The sequence below is a fragment of the Cheilinus undulatus genome, linkage group 12 (genome assembly GCF_018320785.1).
Source record: "Cheilinus undulatus linkage group 12, ASM1832078v1, whole genome shotgun sequence".
NCBI classification, from domain to species: domain Eukaryota; kingdom Metazoa; phylum Chordata; class Actinopteri; order Labriformes; family Labridae; genus Cheilinus; species Cheilinus undulatus.
In genome coordinates this window covers 6235820-6249859 of record NC_054876.1, presented here as the reverse complement: position 1 = coordinate 6249859, position 14040 = coordinate 6235820, and the positions used below count along the sequence as shown (strand labels likewise).

General features: G+C 38.5%; 1 protein-coding gene across 5 annotated transcripts in view; it reads right to left on the bottom strand.

Moving 5' to 3' along the window:
- Window positions 1–14040, bottom strand: part of arhgap32b (Rho GTPase activating protein 32b) — a 238582-nt gene that overhangs the window by 78137 nt on the left and 146405 nt on the right. Inside the window, exon 1 of one of the 5 annotated variants that reach the window (XM_041801257.1) lies at window positions 1783–1856. The exons of the other annotated variants lie outside the window; for them this stretch is intronic. The gene's annotated coding sequence lies outside the window, so the exon portion shown is untranslated. Of the gene's footprint in view, window positions 1–1782; window positions 1857–14040 lie in introns of those variants that run through there. 5 annotated transcript variants of the gene reach the window in all.

Here is a 14040-nt window from a genome sequence, read left to right as displayed (position 1 = left end):
TTCTGAAAAGGCAAACTTCCTACGATGATTTCAGTCATGATGAGCTGTAAGTGGAACAGAGCTGAGCGCCCACATGTTGATGAAATATAGATGAGGAAACAAGCATCACAGAGACATCTGCTCGGAGAAAAACAGAATCATGTGGACATCTGTCGACAGGAGACGCCTCTGACGGTTTAATTTCTACAACATCAGTGACTGCTGTGTTTTAAGAAAACAGCTCAGAGGGAGATGGAGATGGCATTAGACGAGGAGGAGGGTGAGAGGAGGGTGAGAACATTTTCAGAAGATGTGAAGAAAAGTCGTAAGTTTAAAATCATGCACAGCTTTGATTAAACCACACCTTCATTGTTGGGTTTAAATCTGGTTTGAATTCATGACATGCAAAGAGAGCAGCCACACAAACTAGAGGACAATGTGTCCTCCAGAGTCCTCTCTGACTCATGGCTGAGCTGGTTAGACTTTGGAGGTCCAAGGTCACTGAAACCGTACATATTGCTGGGTCACAGTTTGAATCATATTATACCTTATCAGGAACTTTTCATCCCATCACTAAACTTTTACTGTTTTGAGATTATATGAAGTTAAAAATCTGTTTTTAAAGAAAGTCCTGGTGAAGGCGGACAGCAGCATAGTAAAAGTTTCTGACTAACAGACAGCCAAACTTACAAATACACACAAACATAATACTTGACAAATAATTATAAAGCACTAAAAACTGCAGAATAACAAATTTAATCCACAAACATTTGCCAGAATTGACTATAATCATAAATATATCAGAACACGTGTCTGCCTCAGTCACTTAAAATCCTCCTAAAATCGTCCAGTAAGAGCAGCTCACTGAGCTTTAGGGCTTCTTGTAATTCTTGAACAAAATATATATTTACATTAAAATTCCATTAAAGCACTCTAGTATCTGTTTAGTCTTAGATTACTTGTTTTAAGCTAAAGATAAGACAAAAAACAAATGCATAAAGTTTGGTCCACATAAAAACAATCATAGGTAAATGGATTTCCCAGAGAGAGGATGACTGAAATGTTGGGCTTAAATACAAGATTATGCTGCTGAGGCAGCACAAGCAAAAGCGTTTAAACAGATGTCATATGCAGGTTTGGATGTTTACATACAGAGCAGAGAGGATTTCTAGACTGTTTGGACCCTTCCTGAAATGGGCCACGTTTTGTTTGGAGTATCTCTTGGTTTGACATGTCCAGAGTCTATAATGTGTTACAAATATGTGAAAACTACATACAGTATGATGGAGAGTATTTATGCTGAAAACAAAGTGTGTTTGTGTGAGGGGATGCAGGTGGGTGGGGGGTTGTACTGTATGGACATTAGGCTACAGTCTGAGAAAAATACTAAACATGTGATTTCTGCAATGCTCAAAGTGCAAATAATGAATATCAGAAAACGAATACTGATAACAGCTCACAGTTTGTGTTTTTATCTGCTCCCCTTCATCTTCTGCTCAAATCTGCAAACTGTTGATGTCAAATCCAAAATAAATCCTGTTTGCTCCCACGCAATTGGCTCAAATAAATCTGAGGACAACTAATAAGTAAACTTAGCTTCATCTGTCTGTACAATCATGGTATTTAAACTGCTGTACAGCCATCACTGCTCTACTGAGTCATCCATCCAACAGGTAAAAAGGACACAAGCTGAGGGAGAGTCATGCTTATTTATATGAAAGAATGCTCTTATTGATTTAGACTTTAGTAATGACAGTGTAAATTATTGCTCAGCCATAAAATATACCATTATATTGCCCTTACTTCTTTGTAGTTTGTGGAAAAAAAGCAGTATGAGACAGATTCTGAAAAAGAAACAGATGGGTTATAATTCTTTCTGGACAAAAAGAAAGAAAATTATTGCTATTATGACAAATTTTTCGTTCTAAGAACAAAACAATCCTCAAGTTCAGAATACAATTATGTGCATAAAAATTAGTAAAACAATCAAGAAAAAAATCTCTCCTAAGAAAATGTGCCTGGTTCCTGTTCATTAAAGGGGAGTTTGTCCACTCAAACTCTGCTTCATGTTGTTTAGTGCTGAGCTCATGGTGATTATTACGGGGTCTTTCCTTACAAATATAGGGTGTAACAGAAAGTCTGACGTTGGATTTAATACTCTGAGACATTTTTAAAGACCCTCTTCATACATTTTAAGACCTATTGCAGCTTCAGTCCCTCACCAGCTACATTAACAACACAGCTGAGTACGTTTTGTGCTGATAGTAGGACAAGAATGTGACAAAAAAAAAGAAAATGTCAGAAGTGTTTTGTTTTGGGGTTTTTTTGGAGTATGGAAATTAAGTTTTCTAGAAGCATTTTGAGAAGAGACAATGAGAAAATTAATCTGATACCATGAAGTAGCCAAATGGAAGGTCTTATTTTTTAACCAAGAGCCCTAAAAGTATCTGAAAAACTGGAAGTATCTATTTAAAAGCCCTGCCTTCAAAACAACATAAAACAGCAGCCGACAATTAGGTATTAAGAAGAAAAGGCAAGGTATAATTACCGATTTCAGGACACATAAAATCATTAATTCTAATTTTAAAGCAATGATGTGTCAGTGATCACTTTACTGTTGCAGCTGATCAGCCATAGCTGAGCTAATATCTGAGTTTTATTCATTTCATTAATTCATTTACATAAGCTTGGGAAGAGTTCGGCTCAGATCTAGATTTTATAAAAATCTCATGTGGTTAAATCTAAATATCACAAACAAAAGCAGAAAACCTAGCCTACAACATTTTTAGATGAATAGGCCATAAAAAACCACTAAAAACTACAAAACTAAAACCTTAAAGTCTTGCATTTCAGACTTTTAATACTTTTATGAAAGCCTTAGTTTTGGTTGAACTGCGTTATCATCTTTAAACACTTTAGGACTCCACAGACACCCTGAAATAAGACAACAGAAAGTACAGTCTAGACCTGTGCTCTTTCAAAAGTGTCTTGGGTTATCATTGATTATGCATTTGGCGCTGTATAAATACAGTAGGGCTGTCAAAAGACTGACATTTTTAATCATAATTAATCTCATTGTTTCCAAAGTTAATTGTATCCTTTATACTGCATTTTGTAATTCTACTATTATGCATTTAAACAGTTATTGTATTATTTTACATATTTCTACTGTCTAAAACCGGGGGAGACCTGCTTTTAGGTAGATCAAATATTTCAACTCAAACCTTACTGAAGAAAAAAGGAACTTCTTATGGATCTCAGGGGAAATGATAAAAAGGTAAGTGTTTAATATCACAAGTTGCAGATGAATTTGGACTTTTCCACTGAGCTGTCTGTGAGTTTTCAAAGTGAAATGAGACATTAAAGAGCAGTGGTAGACCTGTTTTATAACATAGGGACAATGAAGCATGCAATTGATCATGGTTTAATCACATAAACACATATAGTGCATCTTAGTTGACTGCAGTTAATCTTGACAGCCCTTAAAATAAAGACTGATTAATACATTGATTGTGTTGAGCTTCAGTTTCATTGTGTTTCTTCTTTGTCATAATTGTTACTCATACAGATGAAAGTCAAATCCCACATAAAGACAGCATGACTCTTACTCTGTCCTCACTCCTTTACAGCAGGTGTGTCTCATTTTGTAGGATGCATCCTTTAAAGGATGACGAGTAAGATTAGGGACCCAGGCCAAGATCAGAGTACATCTGGCCCCAAAACCTGGTTCATGTCAGTGTGTACACAAATGTACCTGACACAGGAACCATGCCTAAGCCCCCCTTGAAGAGCTGGTGGTCCACAGATCTGAACAGAACCAATCTTTTGAGCTTCACAGCACATGTAAAAGTAACATCCACAGTAGCAGGATGGGTTATTGGGATATGCCAGGTCATGAAGGATACATTTGATGGAGGTGGAAAGTACAACACATTTGTTGGCCTCATTTAGGAACCTTCAGAAAGGCTCTAACCTCCAACCAGCCTTTAAATATGCACACTAAAGATGCAGCCCTATGAACAAGAACATAACCAATTGGTTTTGACTCCATCTCAAACAATAGATTTATTGTTGAAGCAGCAGAAACTCCGTCAGCTCTACCTGTTCTCTCTCCTTTTGTTTCTCTGCGCTCCAGGCAGAGCGTGCTCGGTTCATCTCACTCATCTTTTTCTTATTACTGCTTTGATGGTATTTTCTCTTTCTATTCTCTCTGCTTCAGTTTTTAGGTTAAACGTGTTTGTACGGTTCTGCTTTCGCAGCACAAAGCATAAAGGCTGAGACTGGAGGTGTTTGTGAGCTCTGGAGGTCCTCTGAACAGTTTTAGTCTGATCGCTGTTCATGGTGGCGGTGAGGGGAGGACAACACGTGGACGAGATTCTGTTCCCATTAAAGAAACATTCATTCAAACACTCTTGTTAATGGAGGGCTGCTGCTAAATAGAGCTTTCACTCAGAGACAACATCCTCTTTTCTGTGTTTGTGTCGCCTTTCAGAGACACAAACTCATCTGACAGCAGATGACCTAATTACCTCTCTGTTGTTCACTGAAGCAACAACAACAGAGATGTTTGGTACTCTACACATGAGCAGAGAGCCTCCTCTTGACAGAGCAGCCTCCAAAGTGGAAACAAACTAAAGTTTAGAGGAGTCTATAGAGGCAGACGTTTACTCAAAGTTCAACACAACTTCCTCTCATTTAATTACAAGGGTTCAGAGTTTCAGACCTATACTTTAGAGAGGACAGCAGCCCAGTGACCAGCTGGGACTCTGGAGAAACGGGGCATGTGTTTACTTTCTACTGTTGTTACAGCGAAAACAGGAAAAGAGAAAAGAAATACTCCTGTTAGGTAAAGAATGTTTACAGCTATGCTGTAACAGAGACTTTGCGTACACTAATAAAGCTGAATACATTTATGTGCAGCATATTTGTGCAATATAGACAGCATGCTGGAGTCTGCTTGCAAGTTTTGAAATTTGATAAGACAAGTTACCCAGTGTTGGGTGGCTAGGCATTGTTTGTTGCTGTGGTGCTGATATTGTTTGGTACTACTGGAGTCATATTAGAAGATTAAATCTGAGCTTCACATCAACCTTTGTGTTGATGTATTATTTATCAGATGTTCAGTAACATCCCCCATTCAGTGGCACATTGCAGCTGTATGTTTGAATATTTGTTTCATGGTTTTGGTTGAAAAAGCTGATGGATAAAGTTGTCTAAATCAGTGGTTCTAAACTGGTCTATCCTCTAGACCCACCATCAAATCCACATCACGTTTGTCTCTCTCTCTTTTTTGGTTTATGCTGCTCCCCATTAATGACTTTAAACCGGAAGGAGAGTTCAATTACACATCTCTTGTTCACCACCTTCACTCCTTAGAGTACATCTGACCCCAAAGCTGAAAGATTTGGGAAAATAATCAAATTGAAATTATCTTTTCCAGTTTTACAATTTCAATTTATGTGTGATTCTTTATTAAGTTCCTCATCTTATGCATTTTTTTAACCAACACCAACAATAAATCTTTCTATGTTATGACCTACACAGTATTACACCGATTAAACTAGGACTGAATGATTTTAAATTATTTGGATTCATAATGTAAATTGGATTTAAATTGTTGTATCAAAGGGAATCATCATTTTCATGTAATTCTCAGCTGATAAAGAAAAACAAACCAAAAAATAAGGAAAAAAATTAAACTGTTATTTTTACACACATTTTGTGATTAGATGTAAAATTTGATTACTGCTCCAGCCCTGATTTTGCATTTGTTGGAACAAAAATAATTAAAGAAAGAGACAGGACAATAAAAATGTGTCAGTCATTACAGATGCTCTCGGAGGACATGCATAGTTACATTTTACTCCATGTATAACATTTTTGTTGTTTTCTGAAGATCTTGAAACATTAATGTCTTATTATGAGAAAACCCAGGATATCAAGATAAACACATCTAGCCTAAATCTTCAGAAAACAACCAAATTTACTTCCTTTATTAGTAAATACATCCCTATCTGCTTACAGCCTTCTTTGAATCATAGACTTTGTGACATTTATTTCTAGGCACATTTATAAGACCCAATTTAAAAAACAGTTCCCAACTGGCTGGTCCACACTGGCCCTAACAACTTCCCAGCATCCTTTGCTCTGTTTTTAATTTTCTTCCCCTAAGACGAAGGTCTGACCTCAGTGGAGGTCATACTTTACCCGATCTACCCTGAAACACTCGCTGTATCCAGCTCTTTGACTGAGTGAGCTTTCAGTCACATTCAGACTGGAGATACACTGTGGATACACCGATATCACATTTTTAAAGACCCTGTACAGGTATGAGTACTTTCATTTTACTCGCTGATACCGACAGCCAATATGAGTACTTAATATTACCATCTCATCAGATGTTCTTCATCCCTCCTCTTGATTTATCATTCTCCCCTACTTTTGCCATCTTCATTTATGTTTAAATGGCTCCAACTTTGACTACATACTCACATAAAGAGAGGCTAACACCATGCTTTACAATGATACCCTCCACAATATCTGTAGCGTTTAACAAGTATTTATGCTTGGTATCAGCGCTGATACCTAATACTGGTAGAAGTATCAGTGCATCCCCAGCATTTATGTTTATGTCCCGCTGTGTCATGAGCAGTCTTGTAAATATATATGCATAAGCATGATGTATATATATTGTAAACTACAATAAGGGCAACACTGGGATCAGAACTAAATCAGAAAAACATCAGTAATCAATAGTAACATCAGATCAGCTCTGACTGATGACTGGTGGTCAGAACACTGTTTTCAGTGTGCTTTTTTAACATTTTTTCACCGACAGAAGTAACACTCCTGGTGTGTTGGTTAAATTAGTGACTGTGATAACTGGTGACTTTCAGCCATTTCTGTTCAAAGATGTGGTTGTTGCAGCAGCTGATAAAAACACAGGTTGTCCTTATGAATGTCTATTTGTTTAGTTTTTCATTATCATTTAAGAACATCATTAGCCATTTAATTAAGGCAAAAGTGAACTAGTGCAAACACGGATGCACTCAGGAGAAAGCCTCCAGTTTACGTGGCCAGTTGCTGAACTAACAGGTATTGTATTCTCATTATTTTACAGGTTTAAAGGCTGACTTTTAAACAAACCTGTGTGTTGTAGCTGTTCTCACAGTCATGTTTGTCTCTGTGCAGTGACTATCAGCATCTTTTTGATGAAGGGACTTGCTGACTTGGATCATCAGTGTGTCTTAAAAACTTTGACCTGTTATCGTCTCTGCTGCTGTGTTAATTGACACTCCTACACGCTGACTCCACCACTGCATCTAACATCTGTGTTGCAACAGGTGGTTAACAGTAGATGCATCTCCATCAATAACTGATCAGTGATGGCTGGAGTAATTTCTGAACAATTAAGACATCTGAGGTGAATCATTACAGCATCTCAAAAATCTGAGCTGTAGTTTGTCTGCTAACCTCCTCTGTGAGGCTTTTTTAGATTTCTTCTGTGATCAGCGACAAAGACAATAGTGAAGTTTGACTTCACCTGTGTTCTTTTATCTACCTGTCACTCCTTATATTCTTTGTCATACTTCTCAGTTGTATTCCTGCCGACTGCTCGGCTCTTCTCTTCAGCTAGCAGCAGGGAAAACCCTCCACACTTTTATCTGAACTGTCGACTGGAGTTTGGGATGAAATGTTTCTTTCTTTAACTTTACAGGAACACTTAATAGAAAAAGTTAGAGAGCAGAAAACAGGAAATAGACGAAGTTTTTTTATCTGACATGTTTACATCGACAAATCATAACATCAGGAAACTCTGACAAACCTTCAGCCGCTCAGTTTTTACTGCCCATTCTGAAATTTATCATCAACAGTGTCCCATTTTTTTGCTGCACTCACTCAGGGTTTAATGGAAAATCTGGCATTAAATTTAAAACTTTTTGACACCTTTTTAAGACCCTCTATATACATTTTAAGACCCATATCTTTAATTTTCATCTGTTACATTAGCAACACACTTGTGTATGTGTTTTGTGCTGATGGTGAGATTCAAATGTGACAACACAGATAAGAAAACGTTGGTGATATTCATCATATTAAAATCAATGCAGCTGAAGCATTTTCAGATCAGACTTAAAAAAAGATATCTGATACCATAAATCAGATGGCAATGAAGGGTCTATTTTTAATGTTTTTAAAATGTGTTTAAGGGAGAACAGATGGCCTAATGGTAGGTCATACCCCATGTATGAGGGCTGCCCAGGTTCAAGTCTAGCCTCAGCCTGTGGCTCCTTTCCCATATATCTTTCCTCTACTCTCCCATCCTTGTTTCAAACTCTATCCATGGTCCTCCTCTATCAATAAAGACATATATCAGAATCATTTTTATTAATTGTTTTTGCAGTTCCATTTAGTGCTCAAGCAGTTTCTCATTTAATATTGAAACTGCTCTGGGATATGTGCTGTTTTTTTAGTCTGTTAGTTTTGGTTCTTATTGTCCTGAACCGTCTTCCTGAGGGTAGCAGTTGGAACAGTTGAAGTGCTGGGTGGGATGAGTTTTTAAGGATGCCCAGGGCCTTCCTGTGGCAGCAGGACCTGAACAGCTCCTCTAAGGAGAGGAGAGCACAGCCTGTGATTTTCTGTGCTGTGCTGATGACCCTCTGGAGAGCTGTCTTCTCCTGAGCAGTGCAGCTGGAGAACCACACTGGGATGCAGTATGCCAGTACACTTTCAACGGAGCATCTGTAAAAGGACACCAGCAGCTGTGTCCTTTTACACCCAAATAGCCCAAAATTAGACCTTTAAAAAAGATGTACGTTTAAGTTGCTGCAGCAACAGCAGCTGAAACACCTGAACCCCAAGAACGAATCTGAGGTGCACTCACATTCAGCCCAGTTGCCCTGAATCGTGCTTCAGCATGATTTCCCCCCTTTCCCAGTCCTCCACTGGCCTGCACTCACATTAATCCAGGCCAAACAGGACCTGATCACGGCTACTTCTTGTTCATTCGTCTGTATGTCATTATGTTAAGTGTGAATGTGTTTATATCTCAAGAGTCTTATTTTGAGTAATTCTAGTCAGATACAACTCTCTAAAACTCCTGGATTTTCTCTTTTATGCAAGATGGTACATCAGTTTGCATTAACTACAAATCATGCCCATGTTTTGTCCCTGTGCATCCATGCTGTTGCTAGTGTCAAGTGCTTGAGCACAATATGGCACACTCAAAAATAAATTTTTTAAATCAATTGTGCCCAGGCACAGCATGAATCATCAGATTTTTAGAGTAGCCATGGTCACAACCCTGGCCACACACTGGATACACCCTTACCCTGTATGAGTGTGTCTTTTTTCTGCATTAATACAGCAAGCTCAAGTGGGCGAAATCTGTTGTTTGTTTTTTGCTCTTACATGACTCAGATCTGATTCCTTTCTTCTGACAGTTCAAATCAGAGACAGGCCACTTTCATATGTGGATCCATTACATTCAATGGGGAGTCTGTAAAGGCCACATTTTAAAAAGTTCTGTCAAAAAAACAAAAAAAAACAAAAAACAGATAAAACAAAAAAAGTGAGCAAAGCCTTGCAGTTTTAAAACAGAGCTTTTCCTGCACAAATACATGCAGGTAAGATAAGCTAGTTAATTAAAAGCATTATTAGATACTGGTACAGGCATGCTCCTTTCTAAATGGCTCACTTGTGCAGAGGCTTTTAAATCTGGTGTCACATGACAAGACATTTGTAGATACTAAAGAAGCAAATCAGTGGCACCGCTAAGGTATCAAAGTTCTGTCTGGGGTCCAAGAAACCAAACAGTTTCAAACAAGGCTGTTAAAAATATTTTTCTAGCACATGGAGAGGCAGGTATAGCATGCTAAAACATCAGAGCCTTTGGGTTCATGGATACCTCAGAGTGTTAAGGTGCTAACTGGGAGAACTTCCAGTGAGAAGATCTAAATATACATTAAACAACAACACTCTTTCAGCTCATGTTCAGGCTGTTCCTTCAGATATGCAGCACACAGGACTCCATAGAAATCCTCAGAAATAACCTGCCAGACAGAGATAACATTCATGTCTCTGCAGATAAAGTTCATAAAAAGACTTCAAACTGTTCACTTGTTTCCACTGGTTGTCTACACCTCAACAAATCCACACAGGGAATGGTGTGATTTTACATCCACACTTCTCTCAGAGATTGATGGATGACACTCATCATATTGAGAGAAAATCAAAAACATATGTAGTTACAAGCTTCCAGTCCTTCACTGTCTGGTGTGAAGCTGCAGACAGAGCTTTAAGAGAATAAAGATTTATTGAAACAGGAAGTGATGAGGAAGCACACAGCTGAACGATAACAGATCTAACGTTATAGCACGGTTCTCTTCTCAGTACTTGCAGCAGCTCTATTTACAGAGAGTATAATACATAAGGATCAAGTGCTTCTACTTTTAGCCAAGAGTTTTTCCAAATTACAACTTAGGTCACGATGCATTACCAGAGCCAGATCCTGCGCTCCAGATCTGCAGTGTCTCACAAGAAAGATTGTCTACTATTCCAGGTCGTTTGTCTGTAACGCATATGGTGCACCATGTTATAATGTGATTTGAATCCAACCTGCGCTGCACTAGCACACATTGTCCCTGAAGCCCCGGGAAAGGGGGGCTGCACCAGTCCGAGGAAGAGTGGAGACAAACTTAAAAACAAGAGATTTATTAAGTAAGACCAGCTTGTGTTTCACAGAAAACAAGACTAAACAGGAAAGACTGAGGTTATCTGGGTGTTTATGATAACAATAGATACAGGCAGGAAAACTTACCTAACCTCAGAAAGGTAATTGTGACATGCAGAAATATTTTGATATGAAAGTTTAAAGTCATATTTAGGATTAAAAAGCATCAGTGGGTGGTCTGTGATTCGCTTTGGTTTACACCATAAATGCATGATCAATAGTTTCCCTAAACATGTTTAATCCAAATCTTAGAAGTCAATGTCTACAGAAAGAGAGCGAGGAAAGGAGATTTCTGCAGGGGAAGAAAACGCTGCATGCTACAGCCGTGTTTCAGACACGGGTTGTTTTTTTTATGAGTCCTGCAGGCACACAAAGACGAGGGAGAAGCACTGATCAGATATCTGCAGTAGGGCTGGGCAATATGGACCAGAAATCACACCTCCATGTTGTTTACCTGAATGGTGATACACAATATAGTACATAACAAATGGTTTTCACAACACCAGAATGATGAACTTTGATACGATTCAAGTAAAATTCAGACCAGACTGAAACCTGATAGTTAGCACAGTGACAAAAATAAAAGTCATACACAGAATGTAAGGCAAGTTTTCTTCTAGAATTCTCAATAACTGCAGGCAAACTCCTTCAAAGAGTCTAAACAGCAGAACATTTGAAAGTAGGGAAAAGAGGGTTTTCCTCATTGTGAGCTCCAAACACTTTTCCAAAGTTTTTAATGTATTCGGGCCATGTAGACCACGCTGTTTCTTTCTCTTTAGGTTGAAAATGACTGAAAATGATTTACAATGTTAGAATGTCATTTAGCATTCACGCTTACACAGATGGAAGCACAGCATTAAGGACAATGCCCAAGGGTCCACACTAGACACTGATCGTGCCCTGACCGGCATTTGAACCCCTGATCTCCTATATCATAGTCAGCAATGTATACCACTGAGCCATCCAGACACAATTTAGATATTCCTAAATAACATGAACCAAAATGGATAGAGAGGATAAAGGGTTTTCCTTATTCTTGCTAGTTCTACCTACTTTTCCAAATGTTGCCAATGTATCTGGGAAACGTAGACAGCACTCCTTCTTTCTCTTTGGTTGAAAATGATTAACAATCATTTGTCTTAATAGTACATAAACACTGACAACATTTCCTTTACTCTTAAATATCAGATGTTTTGGTAACATCGAACCCTAAAATGCATAAATATGCTCACAACATTTGGGAAACTGTGTGGAAAAGAGTGTTTCCCTTGCTCCTTGCTTGTTCCACCTACTTTTCCAAATGTTGCTAACACAATAGACAATGCTTTTCTATGATACAGTTGATAAATATAATCATTCATCTGAATTGCTAGAAAACATTGACATTTAAGGTTGTCAATTTCCCCTTCACTCTTAAATTCCACGTGTTTTAAAATGATCAAATTTCCATTATTCTAATAACAGCTGCTAAAAAAAAAAAAAAAAGGATGGAAACTTTTGTCATATTTTTAACAAAAACAGACAGAGCACTGTCCTAATTGAACAAATATATTGGCAGCATTTGGAAAATGTTAGGCCACTCAAGTTCCTCTCACGTTTCCAAATGTTGCCAACACATTTATGCAAATTAGATGTTGCTCTGTGCATTTTGGTTAAAAATGTGGCTGAAGATCATTGGTTTAAATTGTTCAAAAAACACTGACAACATTTCGGTATCAACAGTTTTCATTTACTCTTAAGGACAATGTGTTTAAAATGATCTAACGCCCATTATTTTAATGATTAGTGGTATAACATATTACACAAAGTTATTGATCTTCTGTCATTTTAACCAAGAGGGAGAACATCGTCCACATTGCACAAATAAAGAGGCAACAATTGGAAAAATGGTTGGAAGCCCTCACTCTAAGGTACTTCCACCTCAAATGCAAATGAGACATTGCTCTTTCTTATAGCTAAAAATATGACTTGAGATTATTCGTTTGTTTCCCTTGTTTCAAATGACCAAACGTCTATAGTTTTAATGATCTGCAGTATAAAGATGTGTAGAAACTTCATGACCTACAGTCTGTTTAACCAAATGAGAAGAGAGAGCTGTCTAAATTGCAAAAATACATTAGTAAAATTTTGGTCAATTTCTCATAGTCAACTTTTTCAGAAACTTCATGACCTTGAGTCATCTGTTTAACCAAAAGAGATAGAAAGAACCATCTAAACTGTACAAATACATTGGCAACATTTGGATAAATGGGCGGAAACCCTCACTCCCTGTCAGTTCCACCCACTTTTTAAAGTGCTGTCAACATATTTGTGCAATTTGAACAGTGTGCAAAAGTTGGCCTGTAATGCCCATTCATTAAAATAATTAACTGCCCGACACTATGTCTGGGACTTTTATTTATGTAACTATCAAACAGCTATCAATAATCACTGGAGACAGCCTCCTAAACTGAGTAAAATTAAACTTTGCCCTTTTGGATTAAACATTTCAAATAGGTTATCTTAAGCTTTCTACTGGCAGTGCTTCTCACAGTAAACGGTCTCTTTACTTAATATTAGGCCTGACTACATAAATCTAAACCACACTGCAGTACCCCATATCTCCACTGAAAATATATCAAGAAGTCTTAAAACTGTTTCCACTGCCCAGCCCTAATCTGCAGCAGGAAATTCAAAGAACCTGCACATCCAAACACACATAGACAGTGAGTACTCACAGCTTCTTTGCACTGCTTTGGTTCCTACTCTGTACTCCTCATGCCGCTCAGAGTCGCTCCTCTCTTTAACACTCCAGCACCTGTCTTCAGTCTCTATTTCTCTGAGCGTACATCCCGTCTCGCAGAGTCCTGTTTCACCGGTCCTGAACACAATTCCCCTCAGCGGGACGTAAATGTCAGCGCTGTACTCCTTTTCACACACACTGTAAGCTCCTCAGAGCGCGATTCACAGGCAGGAGGAGGCGAGAGGAGGAGACATTAGTAGCAGAGATGGTGGAGAGTGAGGATGAGAGGAGGAGGAGGAGGAGGATTCCTCAACAGGACAGCTTTCATCTCCTCCATTTTGCCCTCTGTCCCATCCTACCTTTCAGATGCCCCATCCTGATTTGGCTCTTTTCCTCAACAACTTTAACACCAGGAGCTTTTATCAACGAGAAGAGGAGGCCACAAAAACAAAAGGAAAGACTTCTTTCTCTTCGGACCTCACGGTCTGCTCTCCCTGCCCCTCCACCACATGCTATTCTCTCCTTTTTCCCTCCTCTCCTGTGTCTGACATGCTGCCTCTCCCCTCCCCCTTCTCTCCTCCTCTTCCCCCTCTCTGGTTGGTCCGTT